Below are 15193 nucleotides of genomic sequence, written 5' to 3'. Positions count from 1 at the left end.
TGTTTATACCTAGTAACTTGTAACATAGTAGATGATGACAGATAAAGATCAGTATGGTCCATCCAGTCTGCCCAACAAGATAAACTCATTGCATATGGTATGAAGTGATACAACATATGTATACCTGATCTTGATTTATCCTTGATATTTTTAGGGCATAGACCGTAGAAATCTGCCCAGCACTGGCTTTCCTACCTAATCTCCACTAAACTTGTTTGGATCTGATCCTTCTAAACAGGATTCCCTTGTGTTTGTCCCATGCATTTTTGAATTCCATTACAGTTTTCATCTCTACCACTTCCTGTGGGAGGGCATTCCAGGTATCTATCACTTCCTGACATTATACCTGAGTGGACCCTCTTTCAACCTCAATTCATGTCCTCTAGATCTACCACTTTCCTGTCTCTGGATAAGGTTTGTTTGTGGATTAATACCTTTCAAAGATTTGTGAATGGATTTTTTCAGTGATCCAGTACTTTAGATTGAACTTATGGGTTGATTACTAGCACAGCACAATTTAGGAAACAGCTTAAGACCCACTTGCTTATTCCAGCTCCTAGATGAGTTTATGCCCAACAGATAAAAGATATGAAGACAATCTGTAATATTTTCATTTTTATTAATTATGTTTGATATTGTACAGTGTGTCTTGTGATATTATGGGACTCATTTTCAAGACAGAAACATGTTCACAAAGCAGCACAAAGCAGCAGATGGACTTTTTTGCCCAAAATTCCAAATCACTATTGTCAAAACCCATTGTTCAGATAGTTTTCTATGCAGTTCTTATGCAGTACACCTAAATCACAAGGGGACGTGTTGGGGCAGGATTTAGGTGTTCCCAAAACTTGGACATTTTTCTGCCATAATAGAACAAAGCAGAAACATACGGGGCTAAAAGTTACATGTTTTGGTCTAGACCTGTTTCAATCATGACTAAGTCACAAAAGGTACACAAAAAGACCAGCCAGCTTATTTTCGAAGAAGAAGGGCGGCCATCTTCCGACACAAATCGGGAGATGGGCGTCCTTCTCCTAAGGGCACCCAAATTGGCATAATTGAAAGCCGATTTTGGGCGGCTTCAACTGCTTTCCGTCGCAGGGATGGCCAAAGTTCAAGGGGGCGTGTCGGCAGTGTACCGAAAGCGGGACGGGGGCATGGTTAAGAGATGGCCATCCTCGGCCGATAATGGAAAAAAGAAGGGCGGCCCTCACGAGCATTTGGCCAACTTTACTTGGTCCCTATTTGTTCACGACCAAGCCTTGAAAAGATGCCGAACTGACTAGATGACCACCGGAGGGAATCGGGAATCACCTCCCCTTACTCCCCCAGTGGTCCCTGGCATAGCTTAGTGATTGGTGCAGTGCACTGTAGAGAAGGGAACCCCAGGCCCATATCCCACTCTAACTCACCTCTACACTTGTGCTGGAAAGTGTGAGCCCTCCAAAACCCACCCAAACCCTAATGTACCCACACATAGGTGACACCTGCAGGCATAAGGGCTATTGTAGTGGTATACAGTTGGGTACAGTAGGTTTTAGTGGGTTTTGGAGGACTCACCATACAATATAAGGGGGTATCAGTGAGATGTATACTTGGGGCTTTTTATGTGACATCCACTGCAGTGCTCCCTAGGGTGCCCCACTGCTCGGTTGGGATATCTGTATGGCCAGTCTACTAAGAATGTTCCCCCTCCCATACATCCAAATGGCTTGTTTTGTGCATTTTTCCCTTGGACTTTTTTTTTTTTTTAATGGTCCAAAAAGATAGATGCACTGAGCACAAAAACATCTAACAAATGGCCATTTTCAAAACAAAAAAAGTTGGGCGCTTTTCTGGTTTGAAAATGGCCATGTTCACTACTGAATTTTTGGATGTTTTTAGCAAAACGTCCAAAATCAGATTTAGATGTCATATCCAAAATGCCCCTCTGTATTTTATTGTGTATGTTTGGTTGTAACCCACTATGATCATTGGATACAGTGGGCTAGAAATTTTAATAAACATAACCAATATACTGTATCTCTGACTAGATCTCTATCCAGTTATTCAGAGGCCCTTTTACTAAGCCACGTAAGCATCTATGCGCGCCCAATACGCGCCAAAATGGAGTTATCGCACAACTACCACGTGGCTCTTGCGGTAATTTCATTTTTGGTGCGCATCCGAAAATAATTTTTATTTTCGGACGTGCATATTGGATGCGCGTAGGTCATTACCACCCAGTTACCGCGTGAGTCTTTACCACTAGGTCAATGGCTGGCGGCAAGGTCTCAGACCCAAAATGGATGACTGAGAATTTTGATTTTGCCGCACGTCCAATTTTGTCAAAAGTTTTAAAAAGGCCTTTTATATAAGCACACTAAAAAATGGATCGGTGCGTGCCCAAAACCTGCGCCTACACTACCGCAAGCCAATTTCAGCATGCCTTTGTAAAAGGACCCCTCAATCTAAGTATTCTCTTTCCAAGATAACCTACAGAGGTGCTACGTTTACCCATACCCACTCTAATATGATTATTTTACTTCAAGAATTATTCCGCCCCCCCCCCCTTTTTTTTTTTCTACTTTCCCTCCCATTCCTGAGCATATAGCCATATTCCAGTTATGGGATTCTTTGAATCTTGTCTCTCTATGGCCTGTCTCCACTATTAGGGCTAGCAAGCCTAGAATTTATTACTTCAACCATGAACATTTGTGCTCATAGCCTTCCAGATATTTTTGTCCCTTTGGATGCTTGGCCCATACATATCCCTTTGATTAACTCTGAATTACCAACTCTCATGAATATCACATTGTATAATTATAAGCATTACTTCATTCTGATCGCAGGATGTCTGCCTTACTATTCTGCAAAATTGTCACTAACATATCTCCTCATATATACTCTTGTTTTTAACTAATTCTCTGCAGAAGGTGCATTTTTCTGAAGCTGCGCTGTTTTCTGTTACTCGCTTTATTTTTCCAGCCTTCCTTCTCAATTCCATACTTTTTTTTGTAATAAAACTGAATTGTATAACTAAGACAGACAGCTAGATTCCAACTATAAGCACAGAGTGAGAAAATACTAGTCTAGATCAGCCTCTCTGGGGGGATAAGGAGAGGAGCAGAGAGTCAGCTTGGCAAATGGCAACTCTGCTGCTTCTGCTGTATTTTTACCATTATTTTGTAGCAGTGATTTTACTGTAAATTTCAGGCTAGAAAAGACCCTGAAAGAAAAGGACCCTTGAGAATGTTGCAGGCTATCAAGGTCCTCACTAGACTGTTCATTCTATGCATCTTGCAAGATCTCTTTAATAAATGCACATACCACAGCTGTTCTTAATGTGTGAAATGGAAGGTTTCAAAGGAACCAGATTGCTTAAAATCCACCTAAACATTCTGTCAGCTGATGGGTTAGTGATAGTCCCAAAAGTATTGACTCTACCTCCAGACAATTGCCTCTAATTGCATTTAGATGTCATGAACCACAGGCGAGGGCACCTAATGGAAAGCAACAGGAATTATCCCTGCAGAGCCTGCTGACAAAGTGACTCACTTTCATAAATACAGAATAAAAAAATAATAATTTTAGAAGGTGTTAGTTCTGGTTTTTTTTCCTTTCTTTTTGTTTTTGTTTTGTGTTTTTTTTCCTCCAGTGGTAGGTTTCAGCATAATTTCTGCCGTCAGACCATCCTTCCCCATGCTTGCCTCTGATTATCAAATGAAAGTGCTCCATTTCCTAATTGATTCATGTTTCATTGCCTCTGTGTTGTCTTTGTGATCTCCTCGAAATCGAGTTTCGCTGCCAGGTCCATTAGTAATCTGAAAGAAGACAAATCAGTGCTAGTCTTTAATTACGCGATCAATAATTGTTCCTCAGGATGTAGGATGGCTAGAGATTGAGAGAGCTTGTTTTGCAACCTGTATCTCTGCACACTTACAGTCAATTACTGGTGTTCTAAAACGAAATAGTATTTATATTGAGGGTAACTTTATACCCATTTTCACAAGTCAAACACTATGGGCCCTGTTTACTAAGGGGTCCTTTTACTAAGGTGCACTGAAAAATGGCCTGCGGTAGTGTAGGCGCGGGTTTGGGTGGGCACAGAATCATTTTTCAGCATACCTGTAAAAAGGCCTTTTTAAAAAATTTCCTGAAAATGGATGTGCTGCAAAATCAAAATGTATTTATTTATTTGTTGCATTTGTATCCCACATTTTCCCACCAATTTGCAGGCTCAATGTGGTTTACATTATGCCGTAATGGTGATCGCCATTTCCGGATAGAGAAATACAAGTGGTATTGCATTAAGGTGCAAAAATGTGCAAAAATTGCCACGTGTCCATTTTGGATCTGAGATCTTATCACCAGCCATTGACCTTGCGGTAAAGTCTCATGCGGTAACTGGGTGCCAATGACCTATGTGCGCCAAGTGCTGCTTGGCGCGCATCCGATACGCACGACATAAAATAAAAATTATTTTTCAGCTGCACGTATCGGACACATGCCAAAAATGAAATTACTGCAAGAGCCATGCGGCAGCCATGCGGTAACTCCATTTTGGCACATGTTGGGCATGCGTAGACGCTTATGTGGCTTAGTAAAAGGGCCCCTAAGCTGCGCTGTAGGCACGCTGTTTTAGCGTGCATTAAAAATTAGTGCGTGCTAACAGTAGAGACACCCATAGGAAATATATGCTAATTTTTAGTATGCGCTAAAACATTAGCGCACCTTAGTAAACAGGGCCCCTAAAGGGGACTTATACAAAGCTGAGGAAAGCACTAACGTGTGTATCATGGGGGCACATTGAGGCATCCTGAGATAATTTCAGGATGTTCACCCGCTACCCACGTGCTAAAAAGTAAAAATTATTTTTTTTGTAGTGGGGGTGTATCTGGGGGGGGGGGGGGGCAGAGAGTAGGCATTCTACATTGCTGCATATTATTATTATTAGCATTTGTATATATTAACTGATTAGTGCATGCTTAACGCATGAGCTCTTACTGCCTACACACTAATATGCTTTAATGGCCATGCACTAATGGAAAAATTTGTGCGTGACCATTAATATAAAAAATAAGGGACCTTTTTACAGAGTGGCGGAAAGGACCAACACAGGCTTACAGTTCGCTGTTCTAGGACTGCCCTGAATGTGCACCATTTCTGGGGGAAAAAGAAACCCCTGGAAATGGCTTACATGGCGAAACCCAGCGGTAATCTGGCATTGCTGGCATGCTGCATGGTTACGGCCGGGTTTTCCAAAAAACAAGTTTCAGTTCAAAGTGGCTTACAGATTTCATTCTGGTTAGTGGTTACAGTATTGGTTTCCAGGGGCGTAGCCAGACTTTGGCAGGAGGGGGATCCAGAGCCCGAGGTGAAGGGGCACATTTTAGCCCCCCCCCCCCCCGCCATTGCTAACCCCCCCGCCACGAACTTTGATCCCCCTACCATTGCCGACCCCCCCTGCCGACTACCCGACGGCCATCTTTTTTTTCGATAATATGGTTTAGCCAGGCCAAATGCCAGAGTCCGTCGAGTTTGAGATTGCCGGTTTTGTTTTTCAGCGATAATGGGAAAAAATGCTGGCCACCTCAAATCCGGCGAACTCCAAGGCATTTGGTCGTGGGAGGAGCCAGCATTTGTAATGCACTGGTCCTCCTCACATGCCAGAGCACCCTAGGGAGCACTTCTAAAAATGTTTAAAAAAATACAAAAAAAGCTCCCAGGTGCATAGCTCCCTTCCCTTGGGTGCTGAGCCCCCCAAATCCTCCCCAAACCCACTCCCCACACCTCTACTCTATTACCATAGCCCTTATGGGTGAAGGGGGGCATTTACATGTGGGTACAGTGGGTTTTGGGGGGGTTTGGATGGCTCAACACTTAGCACCACAAGTGTAACAGGTAGGGGGGGAGGATGGACCTGGGTCTGCCTGCCTGAACTGCATTGCACCCATTAAAAACTGCTCCAGGGACTTGCACACTGCTGTCAGGGACCTGGGTATGACATTTCAGGCTGGCATAGAGGCTGGCAAAAAAGTTCTATATTTTTATTTTTTTTCGTGTGGGAGGGGGTTGGTGACCACTGGGGGACTACGGGGAGGTCATCCCCCATTCCCTCCAGTGGTCATCTGGTCAGTTAGGGCACCTTTTTGAGGCTTGGTTGTGAAATAAAAGGACCAAGTAAACCCAGCGAAATACTGCTTAACGCCATTTTTTTCCATTATCTGCGAAAGCCATCTGGTAGCCACACCCATGCCCGCCCATGTCCTGCCTTCGCTTCACCGGCGACATGCCCCTTTGAACGGGGAAAGCGGCGATGCTGTCAAAAAAGCAGCTTTCGATTATACCGATTTCGCCGCTTTTCCGAGATCGCCGGCCATCCCCCGATTTATGTCGGAAGATGGCCAGCGATCACTTTTGAAAATAAGCCCAATAGGCAACTGCCTAGGCACCAAATTTCAAAGGCACAAATTACTCAGGCCAAAGTTGCTCCTGATTACACTAGAGCCATGTGCATGTGCTGCTATTTTCAGTGTATTATTGGCACAGATGACTTTATGGTCTCCTCTTAATGCAGCATGTTTCAGTTTGATGTTTTGGATCTTTCACATTATATATGATGATCTTGATCCTTTGAGATACCTGTCTACCAGGGACACCTGGGCATACAGAGATTTTATTTTTCCTTTAATTCATGTTTTCTAAGAAGGATCTTATATCTTTCTCCTTTTTTTTCCGGGTCCTGTGTCCCTTTTAGTAGAATTCTCTCGGTGACAGTTTTTGCTGCACAGTTACTACTACTACTACTACTATTTAGCATTTCTATAGCGCTACAAGGCGTACGCAGCGCTGCACAAACATAGAAGAAAGATAGTCCCTGCTCAAAGAGCTTACAATCTAATAGACAAAAAAATAAAGTAAGCAAATCAAATCAATTAATGTGTACAGGAAGGAGGAGAGGAGGGTAGGTGGAGGTGAGTGGTTAAAAGTGGTTACGAGTCAAAAGCAATGTCAAAGAGGTGGGCTTTCAGTCTAGATTTAAAGGTGGCCAAGGATGGGGCAAGACGTAGGGGCTCAGGAAGTTTATTCCAGGCGTAGGTTGCAGCGAGACAGAAGGCGCGAAGTCTGGAGTTGGCAGTAGTGGAGAAGGGAACAGATAAGAAGGATTTATCCATGGAGCGGAGTACACGGGAAGGGGTGTAGGGAAGGACGAGTGTGGAGAGATACTGGGGAGCAGCAGAGTGAGTACATTTATAGGTTAGTAGAAGAAGTTTGAACAGGATGCAAAAACGGATAGGGAGCCAGTGAAGGGTCTTGAGGAGGGGGGTAGTATGAGTAAAGCGACCCTGGCGGAAGATGAGACGGGCAGCAGAGTTTTGAACCGACTGGAGAGGGGAGAGGTGACTAAGTGGGAGGCCAGCAAGAAGCAGATTGCAGTAGTCTAAACGAGAGGTGACAAGGGTGTGGATGAGGGTTTTGGTAGAGTGCTCGGAAAGAAAGGGGCGGATTTTACGGATGTTGTAAAGAAAGAAACGGAAGGTCTTGGCAATCTGCTGGATATGAGCAGAGAAGGAGAGAGAAGAGTCAAAGATGACCCCAAGGTTCGAGCTGAGGAGACACGGAGAATGAGAGAGCCATCAACAGAAATAGAAAATGGGGGGAGCGGGGAGGTGGGTTGGGGGGGGAAAATGAGAAGCTCGGTTTTGGTCATATTTAATTTCAGGTGGCGTTGAGACATCCAGACAGCAATGTCAGACAAGCACGCTGAAACTTTGGTTTGGATGCAAGGTGAGATATCAGGGGTAGAAAGGTAGATTTGGGAGTCATCAGCATAGAGATGGTAGGAAAAGCCATGGGATGAGATTAATGAACCAAGGGAAGAAGTGTAGATAGAAAAGAGGAGGGGACCAAGAACAGAACCCTGAGGTACGCCGACAGGCAGAGGGATAGAAGTAGAAGAGGATCCACCAGAGTGAACACTAAAGGTGCGGAGGGAGAGGTAGGAAGAGAACCAGGAAAGGACAGAGCCCTGGAATCCAAGTGAGGACTGGGTATCGAGAAGTATGCTGTGATCGACAGTGTCAAAAGCAGCGGAAAGATCAAGAAGAATGAGGATGGAATATTGACCTCTGGATTTAGCCAGTAATAGGTCATTGGAGACTTTAGTAAGCGCAGTTTTGGTTGAGTGGAGAGGGCGAAAACCAGATTGTAGTGGGTCAAGAATAGCATGTGAGGAGAGAAAATCAAGGCAGCGGCGGTGAACAGCACGCTCAAGTAATTTGGAGAGAAAAGGAAGGAGGGAGATGGGTCGGTAATTAGAGGGACAAGTAGGGTCGAGTGAAGGCTTCTTAAGGAGAGGTGTGACCACAGCATGTTTAAAGGCAGCAGGGACAGTCGCAGTGGAAAGTGAGAGGTTGAGAATATGACAGATAAAAGGAATAAGAGCAGGAGAGATGGCATTAAGAAGGTGGGTGGGAATGGGATCAGAAGAACAGGTGGTACATTTTGAGGAAGAAAGGAGAAGTGTAGTTTCCTCAACAGTAACTTCAGGAAAGGAGGAAAGGGAATGAGGGGAAGGAGAGAGAGGGGAACGGACTAGTGGAGGGAGAGGTGGTGAGGTAGAGAAAGCAAGGTTTATCTTTGAACCTTGTTGTGAAAGAATTCAGCAAGGGTCTGAGGAGATAATGAAGGGGGAGTTGGGGGAAGGGGCACCTTGAGGAGCGAGTTCAATGTGGTGAAGAGAAGTCGAGGATTAGAGCCAAGAGAGTTGGTCAGTTTGATATAATAATCCTGTTTGGCACGTAAAAGAGCAGATTGGAAGGAGGTCAGCATGAACTTAAAGTGTAAGAATCAGCAAGGGCCCGAGATTTCCGCCAGAGGCGTTCGGCGGAGCGGGTACAAGAACGTAGGTAGCGGATATTAGAAGTCAGCCAAGGTTGGGGTTTTGTACGCCTTACAGGGCGGGTCATCAAAGGTGCAAGAGTGTCTAAGGCAGAGGATAGAGTATTGTTGTAAGAAGAAACAGCCTCGTTGACAGACATGGATGGTGCCACAGTAGAGTTCTGAATTTGGTTGATTTTCATAAGGGGAAAGGGAATGGGACTTATATACCGCCTTTCTGTGGTTTTTCCATCTGATTCCCAATAGGGATTATGGCCTTGTCAAACTTTCTACCCTGTGAGGAGTTAGGTTCACTTTCAACAGTCATTCTCTTTCCTGCGCCCCAGCTTCTCTGTTAGTCTCAATGCAGACCAGGAGCTCAACTGTGAGATGTCTAGTCTCTCAATCCCACACACCTCACCCTTCTCCTCTCTCTGCCCACTTACCTGCTTCTCACTTGTCAAACCCTCCTTCATTGCTCCCGCTCTACCCACTGACTCATCCGCACCTCCTCCTCACTCAACTTCCTCCCTCTGTCCTGCCCAATCATCTGTCAGACACTTCGTTTGCTGTCCCATATAAGTGCTGTGCACTTCTCCACCCACATCCTTGCCAAATATCTGTTTTCTCTCTCTGAGGCACCGCTCAGCTATTTTTAGAAGTCCTTACTCGGGTATCTTTGCCTTTTGCAACTTTTCATATGTTTCCCTCTTTTTTTCCATTTCTTCCTTCACTTAATAGAAGTCTAGAGTTCCACTTCACTGATTAAGTTTTCCTCTGATTAGTGCTATGCATACATATTTAACACCATGCTTCTGGCTATATGGGGCAGAGTATGCTTCCCAGACGTTCAGAAAAGCTTTCCACAAACAATGGTATTTCTCACTGGAAATTCCTCTAAGGTCATCAAAATTATGAAGAGACATGTGCCATACCATCTCTAGTTTGTTTTCAATCTTTTTATTGTTTCATACTTCAGACCATGATGCCATAAACAAACAACAACTCAGATAGCATACAGATTAACATTACCAGATATAGCTTTCTGGACCCCCCTCCCCCCGCGCACTTATAACCTAAACCTTTACACCCAGTTAACCAACCAACCCATCCAACAGTGAACATTAACTAAACACAAAACTCAAAGCACATTTGGCGGTCCTTTTACTAAGGTGCGCTGAAAAATGGCCTGTGGTAGTGTAGATGTGTGTTTTGGGCGCATGCAGAATTTTTTGTTAGCGCACTACAAAAAAATACCTTGTTCAAATTTTTGCTGAAAATGGACGTGCGGTGAAATGAAAATTGCCCCGCATCCATTTTGGGTCTGAGACCTTACCGCAAGCCATTGACCTAGCGGTAAGGTCTCACGCAGTAAACGGGCGGTAATGGCCTACGCGCATCAAATTCCACATGAAGAGCATAGCTGCCGTGCGTCAGAAAATACGAAAATATTTTTCAGATGTGCGTAGTGCCCGCATGCCAAAAGTGAAATTACCGCAGGGGCCAGGTGGTAACTCCAATTTGGCACACATTGGGCACTCGTAGGTGCCTACATGGCTTAGTAAAAGGGCCCCTTGTTCTTATGTGCAACAGGAAAAGGCAACACTAAGGGTTCTTTCACTCTGTACTGTAAGGCTGGCCCTGCAGCATCCTCCGCCATCTTTGTTTTGGTTGGTTTCCCCATGCTGCGATCCTTTTTGGCTCATTGCACCATAAGAGTATGATCTCATTTTCAATTTACCGTCTTTTATTCTTCACACTGGACACTGTTTACTGTTAGTTTTCTTCCCATCATTTTACAATTGTGGGAGAAAGCCCCTGTACATCAAGCAACTATATTTTAATTGGTAGCCAAGATAGTTCTTCCTTGAATGTAGATTGTTGGAATGGCTCTAATTATGCCACTGACTACAACTCATTAACAAGGGACAGAAATATCTCTGTAAACAGACCTTGCCCGGTGTAACCTCGGAGAAGGTTGCAGATATAGTGAAGTGTACCAAATAGCAGCTCATTAGCAAATGTTCGTATGCTTGCTGATGGCACAGTACTCGCTATAAATTGCTAGTTTAGAAAACGTGATCATTCTTACAGCTGCTTAAGAAGTTGCTTCTCCTTGCAGTGTTATGGAAGGCATATTCATGCCTTATTTCTTGCAGTGCAGACTAAGTACAGCAGAAGAAGCCCTTAGTTGTTCCCCAGGACCAAATGAAGGCAGCGTAACTTTTGAAAGCTACTCACGAACGTATTTAATCAAACAGAATGTTGTCATCCACAACTTGTCAGCTCTTCTTTCTTTGTTTTATTATTAAAGGGCCCCTTTTACTAAGCTGCGTAGGTGCCTACGTGTGCTCAATGCATGCCAAATTGGAGTTACCGCCCAGATACCGTGTGGCCCTTGCGGTAAATTCAATTTTGGCGTGAATCCGCTACGAGCGTCTGAAATATTTTTTATTTTCTTTTGCGCATAGTGGACACACGTAGGTCATTATCGCCCAAATTCTTTACCACTAAGAGGCAGATGCAGCAACCAAACGTAAAAAAATCTAAATCGTTAAAGTCCCTAACGATTTTAAAATAACGAAAAATGCACCAAAAAAAAAAGGCACACATGCTGAGATCGGTAGTGAAACGTACAATGTATCAAAGAATCACAATACACATCGTTAATCGGCCCCCAAATCATGCGCAGAGCAGCCAAGCGTTATGTTAGCTGCTCTGCGCATGCCACAAACAGTCAAAACACAGTCAAATCGCAAGCACATGGCTCCCAAATAAAAACAAAAATAAAAAAAAAGGGTCGGGAGGGGGCAAGGGCGCTCATCAGGAGCGTCCTGTACAGACGGCCTTGCCCCCCCCCCCCGCTGCTCCCCACTTTCCGCCGCTCCCCCACCCCGAAAAAGCAAAATTCTAGCAGCCCCTGCCCCCCTCCCTTCCTCACTACTCTCTCACCTCAGCTCCGCCTCCCGACATCCTCCGTCCGTGCCCCGCCCCCTTTTGGGGTCGCGCTTCCACTCCTCTCCTCCATCGGGCCCCCTTCCTCTTACCGGGCCCGTGCAGCGCCTCTCTCCTCTGTCCGAAGGCGCTGCACGGGCAGGAAGAAAAGGTGAATCAGCTGATGCCTGCCTTCGCCTAGCTTCGATAGAGCGTCTTTCTCCTCCTGGGCCCGCCCCTGTCTGACGGTCAGTAACCTACGTAGGTTACTGACGTCAGACAGGGGCGGGCGCGCAGGAGAAAGACGCACCATCGCGAAGGCAGGCATCAGCTGATTCAGCTTTCTTCTTGCCCGTGCAGCGCCTTCGGACAGAGGAGAGAGGCGCTGCCGGCCGGTAAGAGGAAGGGGGGCCCGATGGAGGAGGGGAAATGGCGGCGACGACCCCAAAAGGGGGCGGGGCACGGACGGAGGATGTCGGGAGGCGAGCTGAGGTGAGAGAGTAGTGAGGAAGGGAGGGGGGCAGGGGCTTCTAGAAGTTTGCTTTTTCGGGGGGGGGGGAGCGGCGGAAAGTGGGAGCAGCGGGGGGGGGGGGGCAAGGCCGTCCGTACAGGACGCTCCTGATGAGCGCCCTTGCCCCCTCCCGATCCTTTTTTTATTTTTATTTTTTTATGTGTTTTCTGAGGTCCTTTGGACCAATCACAGCGCTTTTAGCTCTGCTAATGCGCTGGGATTGGCTCAAAGTTTGTTTATTTTTTCACTTAACACTTTTCCTGGCACAGAGCTGTCCTAACGAGAGGTCCAGACCTCCGTTAGTTTTCCTGCCTTTTTCCTGCGTAAAGGCAATCGGAAAAGGTTAGTGCATGTCGGTTTCAATGGGGTTTTCACACTAATTGCTCATCTCCATTCCGTTTTTCGTTAGCTGCTGGCTTCCTCGGTAAAAGCCCTTTGATGCATGCACGGATCAATTTTCCTCGTTGGAGAGTCATTAAAGGCTCATTTAGCTTTAGTGCATCTGCCTCTAAGTCTATGGCTGGCGGTAAGGTCTCAGACCCAAAATGGACGCGTGGCAATTTTGATTTTGCTGCATGTCCATTTTCGTCAAAAAAGAGAGGCCTTTTTTACAGGCGTGCTAAAAATGGATCGACGCATGCCCAAAACTCACGCCTACACTACGGCAAGCCATTTTTCAGCCTGCCTTTGTAAAAGGACCCCCAAAGGTATTTAGTCGAACCGAATGTTGTCATCCACTACTTGTCACCCTTCTTTCTTTTTTTTATTAATAAAGATTTTGAAATGTACAAGTCCAAACATCACAGGTAAGAAGGAATCACCTAGTATGTGGAAATTATTAAGTTCCAAAAATGTAAATAACAACAGTCCACGTTGATGGGACAGAAGGGTTTCAAAGACCAAAAAAAATACTATTCAGTATTTCAAGTTAGGAAGAACATCCTTAACACTCAGCTCAAATTTTGAATCCTCTTAATTACTCTTATGATCACTTTTTTTGCTGCAAAAGAAATGTATCTAAATGTAAAGGTTCCCAAAAAACATAACTCTTATCCTGATAGAACAACATACACTTGCAAGGAAACTTCAAAAAAGAACATGATACCTAGAATTAAAACTCGAGATTTCGGAGCAAAAAAAAAAGCCTTGCTCCGAAGTTGAACAGATCTAGCCATGAAACTATAGCCCCTGAGGTAGGAAATCTTGCAATATTGTTTTAAGACTGTTTGTCTTTCTCATCCAAGAAGGTCACCAGGAGAAGAAATAATGTCTTGCAAATCCTCTAATACAGCATGAGATTAAACTGTTGGGGTACAAAAGTGTCCATTTCCTGGCAACCTTCTACAAAGCCCCTTATTTGAAATATAACAGCAATTTGGCCCCTTATTTGAAATATAATAGCAATTTAAGGGGTCTTTTACTAAAGCTTAGCTCGAGTTATCTGCAGCATGGCCCATTTTATTCCTATGGGTCCTACTGCAGATAACTCGAGCTGAGCTTTAGTAAAAGACCCCTGAGATAGCCAAGGAATCAGATGCAGTAAGCTCCAAAGCTTCTTTAAAGTATTTTCTTAACAGGATATTAGGACTCAATAGATAAATAAAGGGAAAATTTAAAAATCTCAGGTTTCTAGCTCTGTTAAGATTCTCAATTGTTAACAGAGCTAGAATCCTGCATTGCTGATACTGATCTAGCTTGCAGAGAAGAAAACCTGTGATTCAACAGTAGAAATTTGTTTATCCACCAAAGAATATTTGTGTCAACAGTTGTAAACTTTTTCACAATTTCTTGGAATAAAGAGCCATTTGAGAGATCAGTCTGCAGCACATCATCCATTCTGGTAATACCCAAATCTTTCAAAGTAATATTCTGTGCCTCCGATGACAGAACAATGTATTTTAAGCCTGTAAAATTGCCTTTATTAATTCTGAAAGGCATTTATCTAGTTTGCCAGCAGGTGGTGAATGTTTATGTTAAAGCAGCTATAGAAAAGTGAATGCCCTCTTTTAGTTTCACTCAGTGAAGAAGTGAATCTATAGTACTGCTAAAACTTGTTGACTGGGCTCTGATTGGCCTGAAGTTTGAAATTACCCAGCAGTTGTTGCTGGTTGTTGCTTCAGTCTTAGCCCAGGAGAAGAGAGAGACAGATCTCTTTGCTGAGGCTCAGTGAATTATATGTCCTGTCTCCCCAGTACTTTTTAGGAAGTAACAATGTTTAGTTAATGTTATAAGTGATCCATATTTCAGTTACCTGTTATTGTTTGTTATTTGCACTATTTTGTTCCACTGTTTGATTTTAAAAGACAATAAACAATAGTTTATTGGCTCTCTGGGCAGCTAAAGAATCCTGGTTGGTTTGTGTGTGGGTCTGTGAGTGCTTTCTGGGAACTATGGGGCCACTTGGAATGTGGCCCCAGTAACCTAGAAATCACTGGGGATAATTGGAAAGCGAGGGACTCACCCAGAGGTGATTGTGACCCAGTCGATGGGAGGAGAGTGCTAGTGTAGAGCACAAGCAGCAGGTGCAGGTGGACCTGAGCTGTGTAGGGACAGACCCTCTAAGTGGCTGCAGGGTAACCCCAGGCAGGTGGCTAGGTGTTTTGTGACACCCCCCTTTCTCCCCTCCCACCAAACACTGAAGTTGAAATCCCTACGAAGGTAATAAGATTTAGAAAAGTAGAATAAATTAATGCTGATGAAGGAGACACAGATCCCAGATTACTAATGCCTAGGAGAAAAGAGGTGACTATCGTGTGTCATTCTGAAAACCCATCTTTAAAGAGAGGAAGGAGTGCATTGAATGGAGCTTAGAGAAGCCCCAAAGTTAGTGCTCTGAAAATCCACGCTGAGCTAGCATTCTGCAAAGGGTGCTTTGCCAGAGCACCC

Source organism: Microcaecilia unicolor, chromosome 5 (genome assembly GCF_901765095.1).
Source record: "Microcaecilia unicolor chromosome 5, aMicUni1.1, whole genome shotgun sequence".
In the NCBI taxonomy this organism is placed as follows: domain Eukaryota; kingdom Metazoa; phylum Chordata; class Amphibia; order Gymnophiona; family Siphonopidae; genus Microcaecilia; species Microcaecilia unicolor.
This window is presented reverse-complemented; position numbering follows the sequence as displayed.